Raw genomic sequence first — 22515 nt, 5'->3', positions numbered from 1 at the left:
ATTGACATTTGTTTGGGAGTCCATGAGCACTTTATCAACGAGATCAGCCTTACCTACAAGCTTGTTGACATCTTCAAAGAGTTCAAATAGATTTATGAGACACAGGCTCCTTCTGCAAGAACTGTAATGACTTTTTCCAAATAAATCACACTTATGAAATTGCCTACTGGTTCTCTTCTTTATTATTGTAGTTTTTACCCACTTATTCAGTTTGGAAGCGAGATTTACTGATCTCTGCTTTTCCACATTTGTCCTGGAGACCTTTTTCTCAAGGCTGAAGACACATTTGCCACTTTCCATCCTTCTTGCAGTGTGGTCAACTTAAATGACACTTTTCATGCTACATTTAGCTTTCTCTTAATCTACTGTTTGAGGTCTTTCAGAACTCTTGATTGAGTATCATCTTATCTTGGTGCTTTCTGACTGCTCATTTTATTGATTTGTTCCAGAATGTCCTCTGCTGGAACTTCATTTAGGGACAATTCCTCATGCTCTCCACGGCTTCACCACTAATGCACCCCTTTCCAGCCTCCCTCTGTAATTTGTTCCCTATTATTACAGTTTCCTACCCTTCTGCCAAGTTTCTGAGGCATTTATTATGTCAATAATTTCCTTTGAAATCAGTCTAGTTCACCTCTTTCGGGCTTCAGAGTTACAGCCCTTGTATAGATATACTTTTACATTTTTTATTGATCTAATTGCCCATTTTTCAAGGGACCTGCTTAACTGGGGCTTTAATTGCTGAGACCATTCTCTGCTATTTCCTTCCTGCATGCTATTGATTTCAGTTCTTCCATTTTTCTACATTACACGAATTTCCTCATTTCTCTGGAAGAGCAGTTGGATCTGGAGCCATGTGCAGTTGTTTATTTGGTGAGTTTCCACAACTGTCAACTATAAAAATACCTCATTGCTTTTGAATGTTAAAGCCTAGTTTGCAATCTAGTCCACGTTGATTTATGTAGCTTATCTCTCTTGTAAAAGCCACCTCACCAACGACTCAGAATCTGCTCGTCTGGTACCGTGAAAATTTATAACAGTGATTCCACTTTCAAGTGTCTTTCCTATTCACTCCTCTCCTCAGTACCCACATCACTCACACCACCAGCTCCCTCTAGCACCAAGTGTGGACACAAAAGTCCAGCAGAGGCCTCAACAGCACTGCAGAAAATGAGATTTTCTCCCGTGTTTTATAATACATTCCATTAACACCTCCCAGTATGAGACTTTTGTGATTGCTCACTCATGTTTAATTTTTTATTTTCTCTAATTCCCATATCTGTTCCTGGCACGCTTCAGGCAGACAGTTGAACCTTTTTTTAATATATTTTGGTAGATGTTTCCTCTTTCCTAAGTGTGGCACAGAGCAGTTCTTTCTATTTATTTGTTGATTTCTGCATCACTGTCTCTGGTTTCTCAAGCTCATTAGAAATCTGATCTTGACCTTCAAAGTGCACCCCAGTTTCCCCAGAAATTTTATGAGTTAAAACATACAGGTCATTAATTAAAAAATTGCATAGAACTGGGGACAGGACACACACCAGCAGGGCTGCAGTAAAACAGCCTCCCAGTCACAGGGCAGAGTTGCCACCCACATTATCACCAACCATGGGAAGTTCAACAGGGGGAAGTGCTGGATTCTGCCCTGGGATGGGGCAACCCTGGATGTTTGTACAGACTGGGAATGAGAGGCTGGAAAGCAGAGCTGGGAAAGGGCCCTGGGGGTCCTGGTGGGTGCCAGTTGTCCCTGAGTCAGCAGTGCCCTGGCAGCCAGGAGGGACAACCCTGTCCTGGGGCATCAGGGAGGGGATTGTCCCGCTCTGCTCTGCCCTGGGGCGGCCTCACCTCAACATTGGGGCAGTTTGGGGGGACAGAATAGAAGGAAGAGATTGAGCCATTAGAGAGTGTCCAAAGGAGGGACAGGGAGATGGGGAAGGGCCTTGATTTGAAGGCGTGGGAGGACACTGAGGGCACTTGGTGTGTTCAGCTGGAGCAGAGGAGACTGAGGGGAGACCTCAGTGCAGTTCCAGCTGCCTGGGCAGGGGCAGAGGAGGGGCAGGGACTGAGCTCTGCTCTGGGGGGACCAGGGACAGCAGCCAGGGAATGGCTGGAGCTGTGTCAGGGCAGGCTCAGGTTGGATCTCAGCCAAAGGTTCTTCCCCCAGAGGCTGGTTGGGCACTGCCCAGGCTCCCCAGGGCAGTGGGCACAGCCCCAAGGCTGCCAGAGCTCCAGGAGGGTTTGGCTGATCCTCTGGGGCACAGGGGGTGACTCTTGGGGATGGGCCTGTGCAGGACTGAGTGTTGGACTGGATGATCCTTGTGGGTCCCTTCCAACCCAGCATATTCTGGGATTCTGGTAAAATCACACACCTTCTAAATGATGGAGTGCAAGCTCTGAGCTGCACAGGGCAAGCCTGGACAAGGAATTTGGCTGTGGTTTCTCCCTCATTCCTGGATCCAGAGTCCAGCAGGGGGGCTGCTGCTGGACGGGCTATTTTGAGCACAGTGCAGATCACTGTTGCTGGGAGCTCACTCAGTGCCTCTGATCATGGCACTGTGAATCTGCCCACACAACTGCAATAAATCTCCTTGCCCCAGGACACTCTGGCTTTTCTCTGCTTGCACAATGCAACCATCCATTAGAGGAAGGGCTGCAACAGATGGGCTCTCCCTTCTCCAGAAACAAGGTAAGTGCCTCACCCAGCCAGAAATACTGGGCACACTGATACAGACCATATTTCTTTAGTCTGCTTCTGAGAGAATCATGTGGAACAGTTTCAAAAGCTTTCCTAAAGCAAAATATGTCCCATCTGCTGCCTCGTCTTCATCTACTAGACATTATTTTCTCAAAGAAGGAAATTACAGTAAGATCGCACAATTAATTCTCGGTAAATCTATGTCCTTTTTTTTCCCCCTTTTATCTTCTATTTGCTTTAAATTGATCATATAATATTTTTTCAGACTTATTTCTGGGAAGAGTGGTCTCTCATTCTCTGGTTTCTCTTTTTTTTCAAGAGAGTTACACTGTGTTTGCCTCTCGACAGCGCTCAGTGATCTCACCTGCCTTCCACGAGGCAGGGCAGTCACTAATGCTCCAGTAATTGCTTCAGCTCCTGCCTGCACTGCCCACATGGCTCTCACAGCACATTCCCAGAGCTGTCTGAGGCCAGAGCTGCTGATCTGGAGAGACAAGGAGAGAACAAATATAAAGCACAAAACCAGTGTAAAAGGACATGAGGGATAAGACCCAGCTCAGAGTGTTTGCTCTGCTCTCACAATTGATGGTTTAGTACAGAATCATGGAATGGGTTGGGTTGGGAGGGAGCTTAAAGACCATCTCTGCCACGGGCAGGGATAACTTCCACTACAGCAGGTAGCTCCAAGCCCCGTCCAACGTGGCCTGGAGCCGTTCCAGGGACGGGGCAGCACATCAGGACACTGTATGGACACAGCAGGACGGTGCCTTCCAGCCGGGGAAAATCAAGCTGCCAACTCCAGGAAGGCTGCACCTTGAAAACACATTTTCAGTCGAGAATCTTCGCTCCCCTGTGCTGCCGGGGGTTTAAATACCAGGAGCACTGGCGGCTGCACACGTGATGACAGATTTGCTGACTTACAGGGAGACGACGCCGGGGCTCTCACCAGCCAGCCGGGAAGTGCCGGGGAGGAGCACGAGGTCCCGCCGCATGTCACACATTTGCAAGGGAAATGCGAGTGAAGGATCCTGGAAGGCAAAGTCAGGCTGCTGGCTGGAAGATTTAGCCCCAGGGTGCTGTTGACAGTTCCTCTGAAATCCTTCCACTTCAACACGCAGCTCCAATTAGGCACCGGGGAAGGAGCCGCTACCGGGGGTGATGGGCTCCATCAAAACTCCGCAGTGAAATCAGGCTTTTCGCAAGGAAAACATGCATGATGAGTTTAATTAAGTGGGAGCTGGGGGAAATCTGTCATGAGTTAAGGGTAAACAGATTGCTAAGGGTTGGTACAACACAAACACTCTTTGTATCCCTGTAGTTCAGAGAAAGAGCTCAGTACAGGGGTGGAAGAGCTCCCAGGTGAAATTTATTGTATCAAAATGGACTAAGAAGCTAAACAAAGCTGCCCCCCAAATTAAGAACTATAAATCTAAAAAATTGAGGGGTGGGAGGGGTTAAATTAAAAAAAAAAAAAAAAAACACAAAACCAAACGAAGTAAAACACAGGTAATAAAATCAGCAGCAAATAGTAAATCCCAGTGACAAAACTAACAGTATACTACAGTATATGGCCATAAACTACAGAAAAGACAGTATAAGTCATAAAAGGGAAAGGTTCTTTTTTTATATCAAAGAGAATGTTTTAAGGAATCTAGTCAGGCTAAAATTCTTACTGGAAAAGACTATACACTGAATGTGTCTGGCAGTAAGAATGTAAATATATGAGCCCAGTTATCCCATCAGTCACCAGAGAAAGAAGACTGAGTGCTTAATGCTGAGAGGTGAAATACTAAACATGGGCACCTCTATTATTCATAAAATAAATCGATATAATGGCACAAAGGGAAAAAAAAGGTTAGAGAACCAATTTATAGAAACAGAGGCTTGCTGCTCTGCAGAGCTCTCAGAGCCTGAGCAGCCACGGAGAGGCTGCTCTGCTTAATCTCATGCAAGGTGCAAGAGGAGGGAGTTCAAGAAGAGGCAGTCAATGAACCAGCAGAGAATATGGAACACAAGACTCCATCTTGGAGTGCAATGGTTATGACTCGAGAGGTGTCAGTGGGCACAGAGCTCCCCACGAATGCTCAGGTAGAGCGCGATGAGACGGGAGGAGTGCTCAGAAACAAGGAGCCCACTCCCCCAGCACAGCAGCACTGAAGGCACCAGTGGATCTAATTCTGGTGTTCCCATTTAATGCTGTTGAAAGATTAGACTGAGGGCAGAAAAGAGCCATAAAAAGAATATGAGGAGAGAAGAACATGTAACTGGGAAGCTTAAACAGCTCAATTGAGGGGCCACTCGATAAACACCTTCACAAGGGGGAAATATCAACCAACGCTTTTTAATCTCACAGAGACAGAAGAAAGACTAAGGGCTGAAAAATGAAAGTGATTCAAACCAGAAATGAAACACACATTTTTTAACAGCAGTGATGATTAAATTTGGGAACAAACTACCACCTGAAGTGATGGATTTTGCAACTCTTGACATCTGGAACATATGTTCCTGTGAAAAGTTCAAGTTTTGATAAATAAGAATTTTTTCTCCCCTGAAAAACAATTTTGTCAGAAAATTCCTAGCCACTATTCGGGTTTCTTGTCTACTTAAAAAAGATAAAAGATGAGACAGAGAAAGAGCTTTGTACATTGAAAGTTGGTCAAAATGATAATAGAAGCAGAATAATGGAATTCCTAGATAAGGAGTATGATATGGTAGGAGTTAATTATCACAGTGTCTCTAATGGAAATTTTGCATCACTAGTCTTTCAGAATTATTTGAACATATCTTTATAATAATGATCAAAAGGGAACTGCTTGACATAATCTACTTGAACACTCAAGAGCCTCCTGATAGCGTTTTTCAGGCAGGGCCTATTCCAGAAGAATCCTGCATGGATACTGGGGATGCCCCAGAAAGGCAAAGCACAGCCCAGTCCCCTGCCTGGTGTCCCAAAAAGGTATTTCCCTGCAAGCTTGGGCTCTTCTGGGGAGGTGCTCAGTGGCATCATTCCAAGTCTAATTTCTGTAATTTCAATCAAGGCCCCAAGAACTCCTGCAGAAGTGCTTTTAATACACTACAGGAATGAAATATGACACAGAAGGCGCTGACAACTTGTAGAGCATCATTAAACATACCACAGCCATTAACAAATGTGCCAAGGCAGGCTGGTACATCTGTATGGAAGGCAGGCGGAGGAGCTGGGCTCCACATTGCTTTATTTTTTGACTAAAAAACACTTTAGAAGTCTCCAGCTTATCCTGAATCAATAGAATGTGAAGCATCACTGCAAAAAAAAAAAAAAATCCTCTTGGGAATTTTTAGTGGACTGAGAATTGTGGCACTTCTCAGTAAATGTCAGGCTTATCAGAGTTGTGAGTAAGCATCAGTTAGCTCTCAAACAAGCTGACTGTGTTCATTTCTCTCAGAACTGTATGTAATATTCTCCTGGCAAGGAACAGCTCTTTTAGTAGACTGCAGCACAAATTTGTAAAAGAAGCTTGTCTCAGCTCTGATCCAAAAAGCAAAAGAGATCTCGATTAGATGTCTGTGGAAGGAGCTGTTTTTTGACAACAAAGCCCAGATCATTTGGAGTTAAAGGGATGCAAGAAATACAAACTTCTCCTTTTCAGATCATAACAGATGCAGCAATTGTAAGAAAACTTTCTTCCTAAGCCTGGTTTACCCACTTCAAATTACATCAGTAGCTTCAAGTATATTTTGACCCAGGAGTGGTTAACGACATCAATCTTTACAGCACACATTCATCCCTTTCTAAAGCCCCTCTCTTTATTTCTACCATGCAGCTTTTCTCTTTATATTGCTGGATGAGACTCTGCAGCATCGTGGTGAGATCTTCATTAGCATTCAAATCAAAATGCATTGTTTGCTGATGGAGTGGGGAGAGCAGTTCAGCCTTCCCTGCTCGTGCTGACTGTGCTCACCGCTACCATCACAAGTGTTTACATCCACAGATGGGTTTCATTTTCTTTTGACAGAACACAGCAAAGGCTGTGCGGGGTCAGAGTGAAGGTTCCTCTGCTCCAGCAGCTGTTTTTCAATCCAGATGCCCGGGGAAGGAGTTTAGGAACACACCAGGCCTGCAGCGGTGCTTTCTTGGAATGTTACTCTGTTTTCCAACAATATGTGTCTTGGGACTTTTTGAGTCACAATGCCTGGTTTTACTGTTTAACAGGTTATGCTTTAACTCCTCTCCATTAACTTCTTCTGTTACCCCCGGAGCACAAGTAAACTTGGAGCATCCATAATATCCCATGGCAAGGGATTTTACAGCTCAATTACAAGTTTTGTCAAGAACCATCAACCACATTATACTGATTTCTAGCTGTTGCTTTGGAAGAGACTCTAAAGGGGCTTCTCAGTTTGGAGAGAAGGCAGCAAGGGGGATGAGTGAGACTTAAAAAATTATGGTGAGGCCATGGTGAGGTTGCACCTGATGTCCTGTGTCCAGTTCTGGACCCTCATGGAAGAGAGACATTGAAGGGCTGGAGAGAGTCCAGAGCTGGGAATGGAGCTGGGGAAGGGGCTGGAGCAGCAGGAGCAGCTGAGGGAGCTGGGGGGGCTCAGCCTGGAGCAAAGGAGGCTCAGGGGGGACCTTCTGGCTCTGCAACCCCCTGACAGGAGGGGGGGGCCGGGGGGGGTCGGGCTCTGCTGCCAGGGAACAAGGGACAGGAGGAGAGGGAACGGCCTCCAGCTGTGCCAGGGGAGGGTCAGGTTGGACATCAGGAGGAATTTCTCCCTGGAAAGGGTGGTCAGGCACTGGCAGGGGCTGCCCAGGGAGGTGTTGGAGTCCAAGGAAGGTCTGGCTGTGGCACTGAGTGCTCTGGGCTGGGGACAAGGTGGGGATGGGGCACAGGGGGGACTCTGTGATCCTGGAGGGCTTTTCCAGCGTTAATTATTCTGTGATTCTGTGATTTTTATGGTCACAGCCTGGAAAGGTGAGCACTGCAGACACAGAGACCATGGTCTGACCCACCAGATCATTCCTTATGTATTTATGACTAAGTTGTCTTAGTGCCCCCTCAGGACCCTTCCACGAGCTCTAACAAATTTTTGAATTGTGGTTTCTCAGTAGAAAAACTTTCCCTAATATGTTGGGGTTTATCCATTTCTGCTTTTTTTTCCTTACAATTTCTCCTCATTGCTCAGCACAGACTCCAGTGTGACTGTCTGCAGTTCTCCACTTGGTTCCTGGGGACTTTCTCAGGGATTGTTGTCACATTTCCCATCTCCCATCCCTCCTGCAGGGACACTGATTTAAGTGACATGTTACACACTATTGTAGCTCCATAATTGCGTATTTGTTTTCCTTCTGAGCTCTTGAGTGATTACCAGATGGTCTTGGTAATTTCTGACTCTTCATCTTATCAATTAGTCCTAAAATGAATTTTATTGTCATTTAATTTGAGACGGTTCCTTACACTTGTCCCCATAAGTTTGGCTCTCATGGGAGAAGAACCTGCCTCAACTACAGTGAGCACCAACACAGAGCTGAGTTTACTTTAAAGCACCAGTTTTCTCTCTAACTGTAAATCCTTTCAGAGACTGGTCATCTGTTATACCAAACCTCTGCAAATACAGGATTCTGGCAATTTTGAAGATATTTTTACTAGTATTTTTATTATTATGTCAGTGAGTTTGCACCTTAAAATTTCCCCTTGCCTGCCCTACAGGTTTAGCTTCACAGTTAATGCTTTTCTAAATTTTTTTCCAATAGTTTCTTTATTTGCTCAGAAATCCCTGATTTTGAACACTCTCCTCCACTCTGCTGTTAGAATATTGCCTTTTGGTCCCTTGTAGAATTATTTCACTTAGTGATATATTGCTCTGAGCTTCAGATAGGGTGGTTTTATCTAGTTTCTCATCTTCTTCATCCTTAAAGCAGCTGCTTTTAATTTCCTTTTAAGAAGCTCCCCTGCTTTTGAATAGGTCCCATTTTTAAGTGAGGTATTACAGTGAGGTGGTTGGGGGGAAATCAAATACTCCTAAGATATTCTCATGAATCCCTCTGGGAAAAATGAGAGGTATCCATCAAGATTTTTCCAAAGAAGGGAAGCTGTGGATGTGTAGCACCTCCAGCTGGAAGGGGAAGGATGGGGAGGGCTCTGCAGGGAGCAGGGACTTGGATGCTGGGAGAGGTGGGCAGAGGAACCTCTAGCACCAAGCTACAAAAGGGCCTGGCAGGATGCTGTCTAGGGCCAGGTAAAAGACAGGGAGGGAATGCAGAAATCCCAAAGGAAAATTCATATTCGAAGGCAGGAATGGACCTGTGTCAGCAGAACGATGTGAACTCGCTCGTTCAGAGAAGGGAGCTAAAAAGACCTTCTGTAACTGCAGGCTCCCTGCACTCACCCAGGCAGTGTGTCTGGAGCAGAGCTGTCACACGTGACCTTTCCTCAGCATTCCAGGACTGGATTTTGTAGGCAGGCTCTGAGGAGGCCGTGGGGAGCTTGGGGTGAGAGCCCAGGAGCATTTCCCCACACCACAGCTCCTTATGGCTTGTGGGAACCAGTGACTCAGGGATGATGGAAAAGCACCCAGGTATCTTTTTGGGGTGGCTGGCATCCAGCTCCTTGGAAAAAACAACCTTCCACCAAAAGAAGAAGGGCCAGCATGGGATGCAGTGAGGGCCATGCACCTCTTCTGCAGGGCAGGACAGCTCTCCAGGCTGTCACTGGCTCGTGTCATCCCACACGTGGGTCACAGAATATGCTGAGTTGGAAGGGACCCACAAGGATCATCCAGTCCAACCCCTGGCCCTGCACAGGCCCATCCCCAAGAGTCACCCCCTGTGCCCCAGAGGATCAGCCAAACCCTCCTGGAGCTCTGGCAGCCTTGGGGCTGTGCCCACTGCCCTGGGGAGCCTGGGCAGTGCCCAACCAGCCTCTGGGGGAAGAACCTTTGCCTGAGATCCAACCTGAGCCTGCCCTGACACAGCTCCAGCCATTCCCTGGGTCCTGTCCCTGGTCCCCCCAGAGCAGAGCTCAGTCCCTGCCCCTCCTCTGCCCCTGCCCAGGCAGCTGGAACTGCACTGAGGTCTCCCCTCAGCCTCCTCTGCTCCAGCTGAACACACCAAGTGCCCTCAGTGTCCTCCCACGCCTTCAAATCAAGGCCCTTCCCCATCTCCCTGTTCCTCCTTTGGACACTCTCCAATGGCTCAATCCCTTCCTTCCATTGTGTCCCCCCAAACTGCCCCAATGTTGAGGTGAGGCCGCCCCAGGGCAGAGCAGAGTGGGACAATCCCCTCCCTGGTGCCCCCAGGACAGGGATGTCCCTCCTGGCTGCCAGGGCACTGCTGACTCATATGTGGCAGCAGTTGGTCACATTTGGAGTACTTGGGATACTGGTGTGTCCAGGCAGCCTTTTGCTCCCAGTTGCAGGTGTCCCAGCCCCGCAGGACCCTGCCCATGGGGACAGGCTCCCTCCTCCCACAGACAAGCTTTACAAAATGCAATGGAAATGGAATATCAAGCAGGCAGCTGGCACATCCCAGGCAGGCTGCAGAGCCACGATGACTCACAGAAACAAATCTGCCAGATGTTCCAGCCCCACAAGGGAGCCACACGCTTGTCCTACTGCAGGAATTGTGGTTTGCCTCCTGTCGTGTTGCTTCCTGCAAGAACGCTGGAAAATGGTGCTGGCTCGAGAGTTACTTTCCCTGCTTAAAACTGGTGCTGCCATAGGTTTGTGGAGTTGGTGACTATCAATAACTCAGAGCTCAGAGAAATGCTGTGCTCCCCTCTTCCTCCAGCGTGGCTTGTTTACACCCTGTGCTGCAATCTGAAAAATGCCATCTCTAATGAATACTAAATAGTGGGAGGCTTTTCCTCAGCAGCCTGTTACTGAACCTGATTGCTGTGCAGGATAATGTGCTGGGAGAGAGCGGGGGCTTGGCTGTGTCTCTCTGTTTCATGCAGTCATAGAAACTGTCAGGCTTAGGTGGCTCTGTGATCTCCAGGCAGCAATGTCTCCCTGCACCCTTTCCCGGCTACCCATTTATTTTTAAAATGTTCCATTGTTACTGTCACTCAGCCCTTTCAGCCAATTTTCATGTCATTATTATTTCCGTCTCTTTAAAATTTATCTACTTATGCAATTTTAATCTTTTTTTCTTTTTCCAAGCCAATTCATAGTAATATGTTAACAGCTGCCTTGTAGTGGAAGTCGCTGGGAGTTAATACTCCAAAGCCCTCACTGTTAAGAACTGACTCACCTCAGTGTTGTAAATCTGCACTGCCTTGCACCCCTCTCCTCAGAGCATTCTCATGTGTCTGCTTATCACCAGGAACATTCCCGACCCTGCCTGTGGAGGGCACAGGAAAAAAGCAAAGGATACCAGTGAGCAAGGAATCTTTCCCCACACAAATGACATCCGAAATACTGCTACAGCTCCTTAAGCTCAAAGGACCAGGAAGCAGAAGGGGATCTGTATTGCAAAAGATCAGGAATGAAGGAGGGAGAGGAGGAAGAGTTGTAACAGGGTCCTTGCCCACATTTCAATATTCCTGCAGCCAACATGGAATACAGCTGCCTCTATTTTGGGAGTTTGATGACACTGTTGATTTCCCTCCTCTGCCAGCAGTTCCATCTTCCCTGTGAGGGTGGGGAGGCCCTGGCACAGGTTGCCCAGAGAAGCTGTGGCTGCCCCTGGATCCCTGGAAGTGTCCAAGGCCAGGTTGGACGGGGCTTGGAGCAACCTGGGATGGTGGGATGTGTCCCTTCCCATGGCAGGGGGTGGAATGTCTAAGGTCCCTTCCAACCCAAAGCATTCTGAGATTCTTGCAAACAACTCAAGGCATGACCATGATGATAATTCTACATAACAGCACAGCAGGAAAGGTACTGACCCAAAGCCTTGTTAATGCACAACACAGGTAAGAGTTTGTTGGGTGGTATTTTTTTGACCCTTTTTAGATATTGAATTCAGGCAAAATCAATGTTTCTGAATAACAACAAATCATTCATACCCATTGCAATGGTGATCTTTTCTCCCTTGACTCATACACAGGAGTGCTCACATAAATATACATCCACTTCCCATCCACACAGTATCAAACACCCCAGAAGTGCTACAGGACCCAGCATAACACGTTGGTTTAGGAAGATCAACCCTGCAGTCACGTGTGTGCACTGAGAGGAGATACTAAAGCTCAGCACACAGGCACTGCTGGCTGAGCTGTGCAAAGGTCACCCTGTGCTGTGAATAAGCTCATGTCAACACTGTGAGTTTATGAGAGTGCAGAAGACACTTTGCAAAGGAGATCCAGGCTCTATGGGTTAAAAGGTTATGAAATTTAGTCTAATCTCTATTTCTGTTTTCTTAGACGTTCACTATCAATCTATTATAGGCAAAGAAGTCAGTGCAACCCAAAACTAGGTTTCCCAACTTCTTTTACGTGACCCTGACCATATTTATCATAGAATCACAGAAGGGTTTGGGTTGGAAGGGACCTTAAAGATTCCACTCTCCTACCACCCCCCTTCCACCAGCCCAGGTTGCTCCAAGCCCTGTCCAACCTGGCCTTGGACACTTCCAGGGATCCAGGGGCAGCCACAGCTTCTCTGGGCAACCTGTGCCAGGGCCTCCCCACCCTCACAGGGAAGCATTTCTTCCTAATATCTAATCTACAAGACAACTTCTACAAGACTGTTCAGACTTGTAGTTTAAACTGCTCAGAATTCTCCCATGCTACCCCAAAATCTCTTTTCTAAATCACACTGATTTGCATCATCATTTCTCAGACTGAAATGAAATAATTTCTTTTTGCCAGAACATTCCTTCCACCACCCCCTTGAGAACCACTTGTGTCTCTGTGCTTTATCACAGGAGTTTCACATTTGGCACAGGGTGAAAGGTGAAAGGTTTGTATCTGTTGCCTTCACAACTGTCCACAAAGTTCTTATACTGGAACACACTCACAGTCAGCTACAAGTCAAACAGAATAAGCAAGATACCAAAAGATTTAACACCCAGGAACAGAAAATCACCAGAATAATCAGCATGATTTCTAAGTACATAGAAACTAATAAGGAGATGAGCACTTGTCAATGTGAATCCCTCAGGAACAAAACAAGCTGATTCAGTCTAATATTGCTCTCCAGTGCATGAGACTTTGTGGGTGAGGAAGAAGCAGCAGATTCCACACACCTCAATGTCACTGAGGCTCCTGACATTGTCCCACGTGGGTAAAGAATGCCCTGGCTGAAGTCATGACACAAATCTGGTTGGAATCTGCAGTCTGAAAGCAGTTTCCAATGGTTCACTGTGAAATGCAAAGGACAAATTGAATGGTTACTCAGCTGTTCATAAGATCCACTCAATATTTTATTGATAGGCTGGATGAGGGAATGGACTGTGTGTTTATTAAATCTGCCAAGATTAAATCTGCAAAGAGTGGCTGCAAATATATGGGGGAGAGTGGTATTAGAAACTTTTGACAACTTGGACAACTCTATAAATACAGGAGCCATCTCAATGGTAAAAAGCATTGTGGTTTCACTTAGGCAGGAGTAAAGTGCACAAATACAGGATGGACATCAGCTGGGCAGAGAGCAGTCTGGAAAGAAAACCAATCTAAAGGTTCTGATAACAAGCTGAACAGGGGTTATTGTCTGAGCAGAGAGAAAACACTCCTCAGGCATATTAGCAGAAGAATTACCTACAAGACATCTTGCAGGTCCTTGTGGTGTTCTCAGTGACACCTCAGTGCAGAGGCACATCCAGCTTTGGGTGCTGCTCCTTTGACAGGATAAGCAGCAACACGAAGGGTTGGAGGGCTGGGAAACATGACCTGAATCAGGAGACTGGGAACAGAACATGCTCAAAAGAGAGAACGCCACGGAAAGATGCAGTAACAGCCCTGACAGAGCAGGATCAGTGCAGTAACAGTCCTGGAGCAGATCAAAGTCTGCTACAAAATGGAAGAGAAACAACCGCTCTGCACACGCCAAGAATATCATCAGCAGATCTGACTGTGTGTGGAAGGAGGAGATGGAATAAGTGATCAGCTGAGATTTCTTCCAGCTTCACTTTTCAATGATTCTGTGCCCAGCTGAAGACAATTAGAGTTTGTCTGTACCCAGTTTGCCCTGATGTCCCCCAGTGCCTTCACGCAGCAATTGCTCGTGCACATTTGCATCATTTTTAAATTAATGTCTTCATTAAGGTTAGTGTTTTACGTTCATCCTACCATCTCAAGACTATCTGTCTTACAAATACCTTATCAAAATGCTATTTGCCAAACCAGTCTGACTCACAACTCATTCATCAAAAGCCATTTTAATAATTAGTCCTCAAATCCTAATTCAATAAAATCTTCGTATCTTGATTTTCCCTCCCACCCAGCACAATGGGCAAAATGGTGTGTAATCCTTTGGCACCGTTACTTTCAGACTCACAGAACCCAGATTAGAGCTGCTGGTGCCAGTCCCCCTTTCCAACGACATAATTTTAGAAACTACTACAATTTTAGAAAAGAAAATGTGGACATCTTGGGCCTCTCAGCTGCAGATTCTTACAGAAGACACTGCTAGGGTCATTAGTATCCAGTCCAATCCCTGGCACAAAGGCAGGTGTAGCCCTACCTATGTCCATTCTGACACCAGAAAAAATCTTAAAATACTTGAAATCTTCCCAAACTACCCATTTCAGTGATTCTACATCCTGTATTAACAACTGATGTCCCTGTTAGTGCAGTTCAGCCTGTTATCTCCAGCCATTTTCTCATGGAAAGCAGTTAGAGCTGCAGTGGCCAGGCAGGGCAGCTGATAAATAAGACACTTTCTTAGTGACCATGACTTCTCAGGGTGCCAGGGGAAAGCTGTGCTGCCTTATCAAATCACTATAATCAATGACCAATATTGATATAGCTATAGTCCAGCTTCCTGCAGGATCCATCAAACTAAATGGTTGGAAACTGCTGGAAGGACAGCAAAGATCCTTGTGAAATTGTGCAGGTTCTGAGATTTATGGAAGCACAGCTCGATTTCACTGGCATACATTCAGTTAAATCAACATTACATAAAACTTCATATATAAGGTTTCTTATATAAAAGAAATCATGCACGCCACAGACCTCGTTAGCTCTGTGTACCCTGTTAAATTGAGTTGATATGTCAGAGAGTAGAAACCCAAAAGATTCCTGATTTATCATCTTAATCCTTTACATTTCCTCTCAAGAATTCACACTGCTGTCATTTTCTCCTCCATTCCCATTACCTTCTTCGTAACATATTGGCCTTCTTACTTTTACTGAATAATTCCTGGTCTATTATATCTATAATTATACTAATAATTAAGCATGCCTTTTCATCAGCTAGCAGCTAATTACTTCTGTTCCTACCCAGCTTGCTCAGAAAACAGTCAATTCATCTGCATCCCCATCACTCTCCCCGTTGCTAAGCAGTCAATGCCACTCAGCAGTGGCACTGCAATGGGGTGGGGTGGCTCACCCTGCATTAAAGGTGCTTTGTGGCACCTGAGTGGAGCTGCCTTTCACCCTCAGAGGAGTTTTTCACCTGAGCAAGCTTTAGTCACCCTTGCTTGGCAAAGACTCCTTATCCCAAACAGCTTTGGAGCTGCCTGGAAGTAGCTCCTGCTCACTGCAAGGAGTAGTTTGTCATTGGAGAGACACAAAAAGAACTGCACCCTAAACCAGCCTCTGCCAAATCAGTCTTAGGCCTTTTTTCGGTCAGACCATACCCAAGATTTTGTTAGATGTGCACTGAAGTCATGGAGCCTTCTAAGCTCTCCATTATCTGGACTCCTGTAAAGCTTTTCACGTGGTCCCCCACAACATGATGATCAGAGGGATGGAGCAGCTCTGCTGGGAGGAAAGGCTGGGAGAGCTGGGATTGTTCAGCCTGGAGAAGAGAAGGCTCCAGTGTGACCCAACTGTGGCCTTCCAGTGCCTGAGGGAGCTGACAGGAAAGATAGAGAGAGACTATTGACAAGGGATGGAGTGACAGGACAAGAGGGAATGGCTTCAAACTGCCAGAGGGCAGGGTTAGATGGGATATTGGAAAGAAATTCTTCCCTGTGAGGGTGGAGAGGCCCTGGCACAGGTTGCCCAGAGAAGCTGTGGCTGCCCCTGGATCCCTGGAAGTGTCCAAGGCCAGGTTGGACGGGGCTTGGAGCAACCTGGGCTGGTGGAAGGTGTCCCTGCCCATGGCAGAGGGCGGGACTGGATGGGCTTTAAGGTCCCTTCCAACCCAAACCCTTCTGTGATTCCATGACTCTCCACTGGCACTCACACACTGTCCATCCCATTTGGATCATTCCTGTGTTTGCTGCTGTGACAACTGGACATTGTCATCCTGACCCTGCTGCTCACTCTGCCCCAAATCACTCATGCTAGTTAGTACCAAACTTCAGTGACGTGATGAGAAATCAGCTCAGATTGATTTTTTTTCCCCAATTACCTGTCATTTTGTCTGTTGTAGATTGGAGAGAGAAGCTGCTGTTCCAGGGCAGGAATTCCCACCATCACCAGCCTTGGCAAGCTGCTTCCTTCCCTGCTTCTCAGTTAATGAAATCAGGTAAATTAACATTAGTGAAATGTTAATGGCTGATATTTGTAGGCTTCCCAGAGACTGGGCTGGGCCAAACCCCTTAATCCTTTTAGCTGATTCATGACTGCATCCTCTGAAATGAAAAATGTTGGCAAATGCAGTGATTGTGCTTGATTCCAGAGAAAGGGAATTTGAAAATGAGGAAATTTGTTAAAGAAAACGCTCAGAGTGGCAGCCAGAAAGGTAAAATGTTTTCAGATGGCAGGTAGACTATTTTAGGATTCTATATTGGAGGCTCAAAGCAAATGCATATAACCTGTCAAAAAAAAAAGACTTGAGAGGAAAACAAAAAGCTGGCATCATAAAACAGCAGGATCAGGGAGGCTCTTGGAAGTTAAAAGGTATCCTGCAAAAAGCTGAAGTTGTGTCTGAAAAAGGAAAACTAAAAAGAACATAAATTCTGGCAGACTAAATGTAAAAGCACAATAACATAGACTGAAGAAAGAGTTTAGAAGCAGTTTGCTAAAGAAATAGAAAAGTATGCTATAAATCCTTCCTGAACACATCAAGAGCAAGAAGCCTTGGAAGAGTCAGTGTGAGGAAGAAGGCTCAGAAAAGATGATGCCATCACAAAAAAATCCCAAGCACTTTTTTTTTTTTTTTCCCAAAATCTCTGTTCACCTGGAGAACCTTGAAAACTCTCCAACCAGCACCTTGTTTGTAAGGCCTTCAGAGAAGGCTTGTCTTAATTTCAGGGTGTTAAGTGGAGATTACAGACCAGATAAAATGAATAACAACGTATCACTGGGCATGGATGGAATTCAAGCAAGGTTTTTATTGAATGTTAAATATGAATCATCTGACCTAACACCCTCAGTATGTATGTAACCTTTCGCTGAAAATTGCTGTGATTTTCAAAGGGCTGGAAGGTAACGAGTAAGAAATCGGGTTTTTTAAATAAATCCAGTGGCAATTCAAGAAACCACAGATCACTAAGTTTAATGTCCATTTGGGTCATATTGGCTGAAGCTGTGGCAAAGAACAGAATTAGCAAGCACATGAATAAAAGTAACATGTTAGGGAAAAGTAAACATGACTTTTGTAAAAGGAATCTGAGCCTCCTAAATCTGCTGGAATTCTCTGAAGGACTCAAAAGCATGTAAATAGCAGAGCTCCAGCTGAGAAATTTTCCCTGCATTTCCAACTCACCCCAAGCTTCCAGAAACCTCATGCATAGAAGGTCCCATCAAAGGCTCTTAAATAAACTAAACAGCCAGGGATTGCAGGTGAGGACCTCACAGAGTTAAATAAGAATTTAGTGCTGGAAAAAGAAGATTATACTAAAGGATGAGTTTTCACAGTAGAAGACGATCATCAGGGGAGTCCCACAGAGATTATGGTCCATGGTGCTCAATGTGCTCAGGAATGATTTGGAAAGTTGGTGGAACAGGGAAGATGATTTCTGATAAAAACTAAATTAATTAGGATAATATTTACTACAAAAAACTTCAAGATCTTACAACACTGAGCAAGCCTTGTGATGAAGTGGAAGATAAATTTCAGCCCTGACAACCATAATCTGGCTATCCACAAAAAGCAACACTAACTTTACACGGGGACTGATGGGCCCTGAGCTAGTTTGCACAATTTAGGAAATACATCTCAACATTGTAACAGCTTGTTCTATGAATATGTGACCCCACTGCTGAATAGCAGGCAAAAAAAAAATTCCAAAGTTCAGCACAGTTTGGAGAGAAAAGCACAACCTTGCTCCTGTACGATTTATGGTGTCTCTGCTTCTCCAAAACAAAGCACACTTCTGGTACCTTCACCTGAGACAAACTGTAACAGGCAAAAGAAAAGCTACGTGGCAGGATGACAAACATGGCAAGTACAAAACCTCTTTCATGTGAAAAACAAAGTTAGCAGGAGAAGTTGAATGGGAAGGGATCACTTGGCGTTTGTCGTTCCCAGCCGTGCCGAGCAGGCCAGGTGCCAGGGAGGGGGACGGACACCGTACAAGAGCTCTGTCTCGTGCCTCTTTGTTCAGCTGCTGAAGCCTTCTATGCTGTCAGACAACGATTTCAAGGGCTGTGGGAGAGCTGTGACAGCTACACTTCATACATAATCCCTGCATGTTTTCAGGAAAAAGAATATAAAGGGGGAAAGGAGGAATAAACAATTGCTGTACTTGCAGTACTTTCTGTGCCCATTAATTCTAATTCATCATTCACTAGAGGTCTCTACTTCTTTTCCCATCTGCCCTCCTCCTACCACATTTTCTGAACTAAAATTTAAAAAAATAATAATTAAAAAACCACAATTAGGCAGCATTTATTAACATCTGCCTGTAGTGACCCAGCTGTTGTTTGCCAGCCTCTACAGTGATGTATTTTAACATCCTCCTCTCACCTCTCTACACTTCTTTCCCAGCTCCTTTGAGCATGGGGGTTCAGGCTGTTAACTCAGCTCCTTCAGGGACAGCTCTACCTTTCAGTCACTTGTGCAGTGACTTGTACCAATTGGTCCCAGCCCTGATCACAGCCTTAAACTCCTGGCGAGCCATTAATAATACACAGCAATCATTTTAATTGCAACCGGGTGTCTGGAATTTAGGAGCTGTGCACAGACTTCCTTCTATCCACAATATTATTGTCCCATTGTGCATTTTGGAGTTTAGCTCTCATTAAAAGTAATAGAGGGAAATAGTCTGTAGCAAACTGAATGTGTTTGTTTTCACAGTTCACCTCCTGCTCCTCTGCACTAAAACACTCTCGCTCAGTGACAAGACCACAGCTGTTGCCATCGTTTCCTTACCTGCAGAGTGCAATATTTAGCTGGAGGGACACTGAAGTTTTCTGTTTGTTAGTTATCATGTCAACAACTCTCACCTTATCACTTCAGTTTCCATTCAGTTGATAAAACCTGTCAGCCTTCCTTGAGTGGTTCCAGGCCCTCAGAAGAAATCACATTAAATTGGCACAACCAAGTAAATCTGGAAGGGATGTGCTCCTGGCTTACCAAAGGAAATGGGGGAGGGCTTGAATTTCTCTCCCTCTTCCTCCCTGCACAGCTCCAATGTCCGAGTGCTCGGAGCAGTGTTGAAATCCTCCCTACGGACTCAGCAGTTCAAGTCAGATCAGGTCTTTGAATATGGCCCAGAGGAGACGTCTGTGGAGCCGAAATTGATATGTTTAAGTGCAAGAGACAATAATCATTTCTTCAAGTATAAGCTAAAAATACCCGGAAAAAAATGGAATTCATAATGGAGATTTTAAAGATCTGTGACACACCAGAGCCTGCACAAGGGTTTTAATGAGAGAGAAGCCAGTTTAATTGGTCAGTGTGAGCAGATGCTTTGCTGGGTGAGTGGGCTACGAGGTCTCACAGCCCTGGTTAACGCCAGGAGCATCAGCCCTGTCCTCAACATGGCTGTGACAAGCCCGTGTCACAGCAGCGCAGTGTCAGAGCCAGGGAACCTCGGTCATCAACGTCTCCACGGTGTCAGATCAGAGCCACGGGGAGAGAGCACTAAAAGGAGGAGGCAAAAGCCGACAAAGGAACGTTCCTGAAGATAATTGCAGGACTGACCATCTCCTCTTGTCGCTTGCTTCATTATCACTCTGGGCATGAAGCTGAACCAGCCTGTTAAGTTCTAACGCTGTGTTAACAGGGAGCTGCCGAGCACCAGGGCTCAGGTTCACAGGCCTCCCCTGTGAAAACTCTTCTGCAGTGTGTGTCACCGTCCTAGGAAAGCCAGGAATAACTTCCGTGGCCCGTTCAATTACAGACACTCCCGCCCAGCTCCCTCTCCTCGTGGCACAGCTCATCAATCAGGGCCTCTGTCACCGTGTCTCCTCTCATCGCAGTCACCAGAAGGCTCTGAGCTCCCCCCCAGCCCGTGCGACATTTACTGTCAGGGGCTGTCAACACCAAGAGATTCTCCCAGGGCCTCCGAGTTCATCACAAAGCAACAAGATCTATCCCCAAAATGCGCTCCCAGTTCCAGCTCTGGATTACAGTGACTGACTGAGGGGCTTTGCAGCACTCAGGGAAGAGTGAAACAGCAGCACGAGCTGCAGCTTATGCCCAAATACCTTTGTTTTCTTATTCTCTTGTTAGAAAAATACAACTGCTCTAAGAGAGGTTTCGGGCTAATGATTAATTAAGCTTCCTCAACACCATCCCTTATAAACTTATTAAGAGAAAGCTGAGATTGTTTACTTGGAAATTTAGTCTTCCCATCTTTAGCATTGATCCTGCCTTCACTCTCTGTTTAACAACACAGTGACCTAGTGGAAAAAATTTATAAAACTTAATAAATTGCAGTAGGCAATATTGACAGAGTGTGTATATGCACATTTGGGTTTGTATGAACGTATTATAAGAAATCTAATAAAGTAAAACAAACACATTTGCTTTGTTTGTAAGCTGTGAAACAAGATCCCTGTAATTACAATGTTTGAAGCGTACTTGGTCAAAGGGCTATGGTGAGATTTTTGGCCATATATTTCTGGTTTGAGATTAAAGAACAACTATTGTTTATCAAGGGTTACATGTTGCACAAAACTGCTTTGCTCAAGATGCAGAAAAATAAAAATGTTGATGAAAACCTAAGTTAGCAGAAGACCTCTATGAGACCAGAGGAACCAGCACCCAGAGAATAAAGTTCCAGTGGCAAATGTGTCTCGAAAAAACAATGAAGGATTTGGAGATATGTTCATTTTGTCTGACTTTTAAGGGGGAATGGGCCTTGATGAGTGTTTAATCCAGTGACTGAAAGAGTGCTTTCAATTGCAAGGTTTTTAAAAGACCATAGAATGTATATAACCTTCTAGAACTTTGATGTCTATTTTTAACTTGCTTTCTACAACAAGCCTGGTTTCCTCTTCCAACCAAAATAAACATATTTCTTAAGGAGCACAGTATTTATTTCCCTAAGGAGCAAAGTACTTATTTCCCTAAAATTACCGTGGTAACAAATAGAGTTTTCTCAGCCTCTTCTGGTACACTCACTGTGCTCAGCCATGGATCACCACCATCTGAGTCCAGCAATCCAGGCCATTTTCCATCCAATTTATAGCCCATTTACCCAATCCATACCTCACCCACCAGGTTGGTAAGATGACACTATGAGTGCCCATGTCAAAGTCTTGGTAGATTCAAGGTAAACACCATTCACATGTCTCCCCTTGTTCTCTGAGCCAGTTTCATCATCAGGTTGTTTGGGCAGATTGTCCTTGTCAAAGCCATTGTGGCTGTTCCAAAACACCTCTTGCTTAAAATAGTTTCCAGGAGAAGATGCACCATCACCTTCCAGAGAGCCAGGCTATATCAAGTGGCATAGAGTTGCCCAATCTTTCTCCTTACCCTTCTTATAGAATCACAGAATGGTTTGGGTTGGAAGGAACCTTAAAGATCATGTCATCCCACCCCTCTGCCATGGGCAGGGACACCTTCCACCAGCCCAGGTAGCTCCAACCTGGCCTTGGACACTTCCAGCAATAGGACAGCCACAGCTTCTCCAGCTTCTCTGGGCAACCTGTGCCAGGGCCTCATCACCCTCCCAAGGAAGAATTCTTGAATAAGTGTCTGGTGTTTGCCCTCTTTCAGTCAGCAGAATCTTCTCCCGATTATTGTGGCATCAGCCACTTCCCCCAGCACCCTTGGGTGCATGGAACAAAATCCCACCATCAGCACCCAGAAAAGCTGCACTGACACACTCTGCACCTGCAGCAATTCCTCATGGCTTGTCACCTCTTCCTTCTCAGTGTCCTTCCCACTCTGCAAGGACACAAACCAGCTGAGCTGGTCAGACCCCACAGCAGCCCTCACCGACCATCCTCCTGCTTTAGCTTGAGCCACTCTCTCTTCAACATTTACTCCTTTACCCACTCTCTCTTCAACATTTACTCCTTTACCCACGTTACTCCACAGCAGCTGATAACTCTGGGCTTTGCCATCTCAGCTTTGTCTTGCTGTGACAGTTCCCTTCACAGAATCACGGGATTCTAGAATGGTTCAGGCTGGAAGGGCCCACAGTGGATCACCTGCCCCACCTCCCTGCTCAGTCCCAGAGCACACGGCACAGGATTGTGTCCAGACAGGTCTCAAGTGAGGAGACTCCACACCCTCTCTGCTCTCTCTCCAGGGCTGGGTCACTGCCCAGCAAAGAAGTTCTTCCTCCTGTCCAGCTGCAACTTCCCGGGCATCAGTTCCTGCCCGTTCCTCTTGGGCCATTGCTGGGCCCCCCGAGCAGAGCCTGCTCCAGCCTCTGCCCCCTCCCTGCAGCC

The 22515-nt window shown here is 45.8% G+C and overlaps 2 long non-coding RNA genes across 4 annotated transcripts in view; one reads left to right on the top strand and one right to left on the bottom strand.

The window, feature by feature from the left end:
• The window catches only part of LOC135422355 (uncharacterized), a 42637-nt gene that overhangs the window by 15735 nt on the left and 4387 nt on the right, over positions 1-22515 (bottom strand). The window contains exons 2-3 of the long non-coding RNA XR_010434447.1: positions 12861-12975; positions 10926-11015 (exon numbers count right to left, since the gene is read on the bottom strand). This is a non-coding gene — a long non-coding RNA (uncharacterized LOC135422355). The remainder of the gene's footprint in view (positions 1-10925; positions 11016-12860; positions 12976-22515) is intronic.
• On the top strand, positions 1505-21150 carry LOC135422354 (uncharacterized). 3 transcript variants are annotated; one of them, XR_010434445.1, is made up of 3 exons: positions 2491-2686; positions 16154-16249; positions 18035-21150. It is a non-coding gene; the product is annotated as an uncharacterized LOC135422354 (long non-coding RNA). The 3 variants fall into 3 exon arrangements; XR_010434446.1 differs by having other exon boundaries at positions 2503-2686; positions 18965-21150; XR_010434444.1 differs by having other exon boundaries at positions 1505-2686; positions 16154-21150.

The sequence above is a fragment of the Pseudopipra pipra genome, chromosome 15 (genome assembly GCF_036250125.1).
Source record: "Pseudopipra pipra isolate bDixPip1 chromosome 15, bDixPip1.hap1, whole genome shotgun sequence".
NCBI lineage: Eukaryota > Metazoa > Chordata > Aves > Passeriformes > Pipridae > Pseudopipra > Pseudopipra pipra.
Note: the sequence above shows the minus strand (reverse complement) of the source record. Positions and strands in the feature narration are given on the sequence as shown.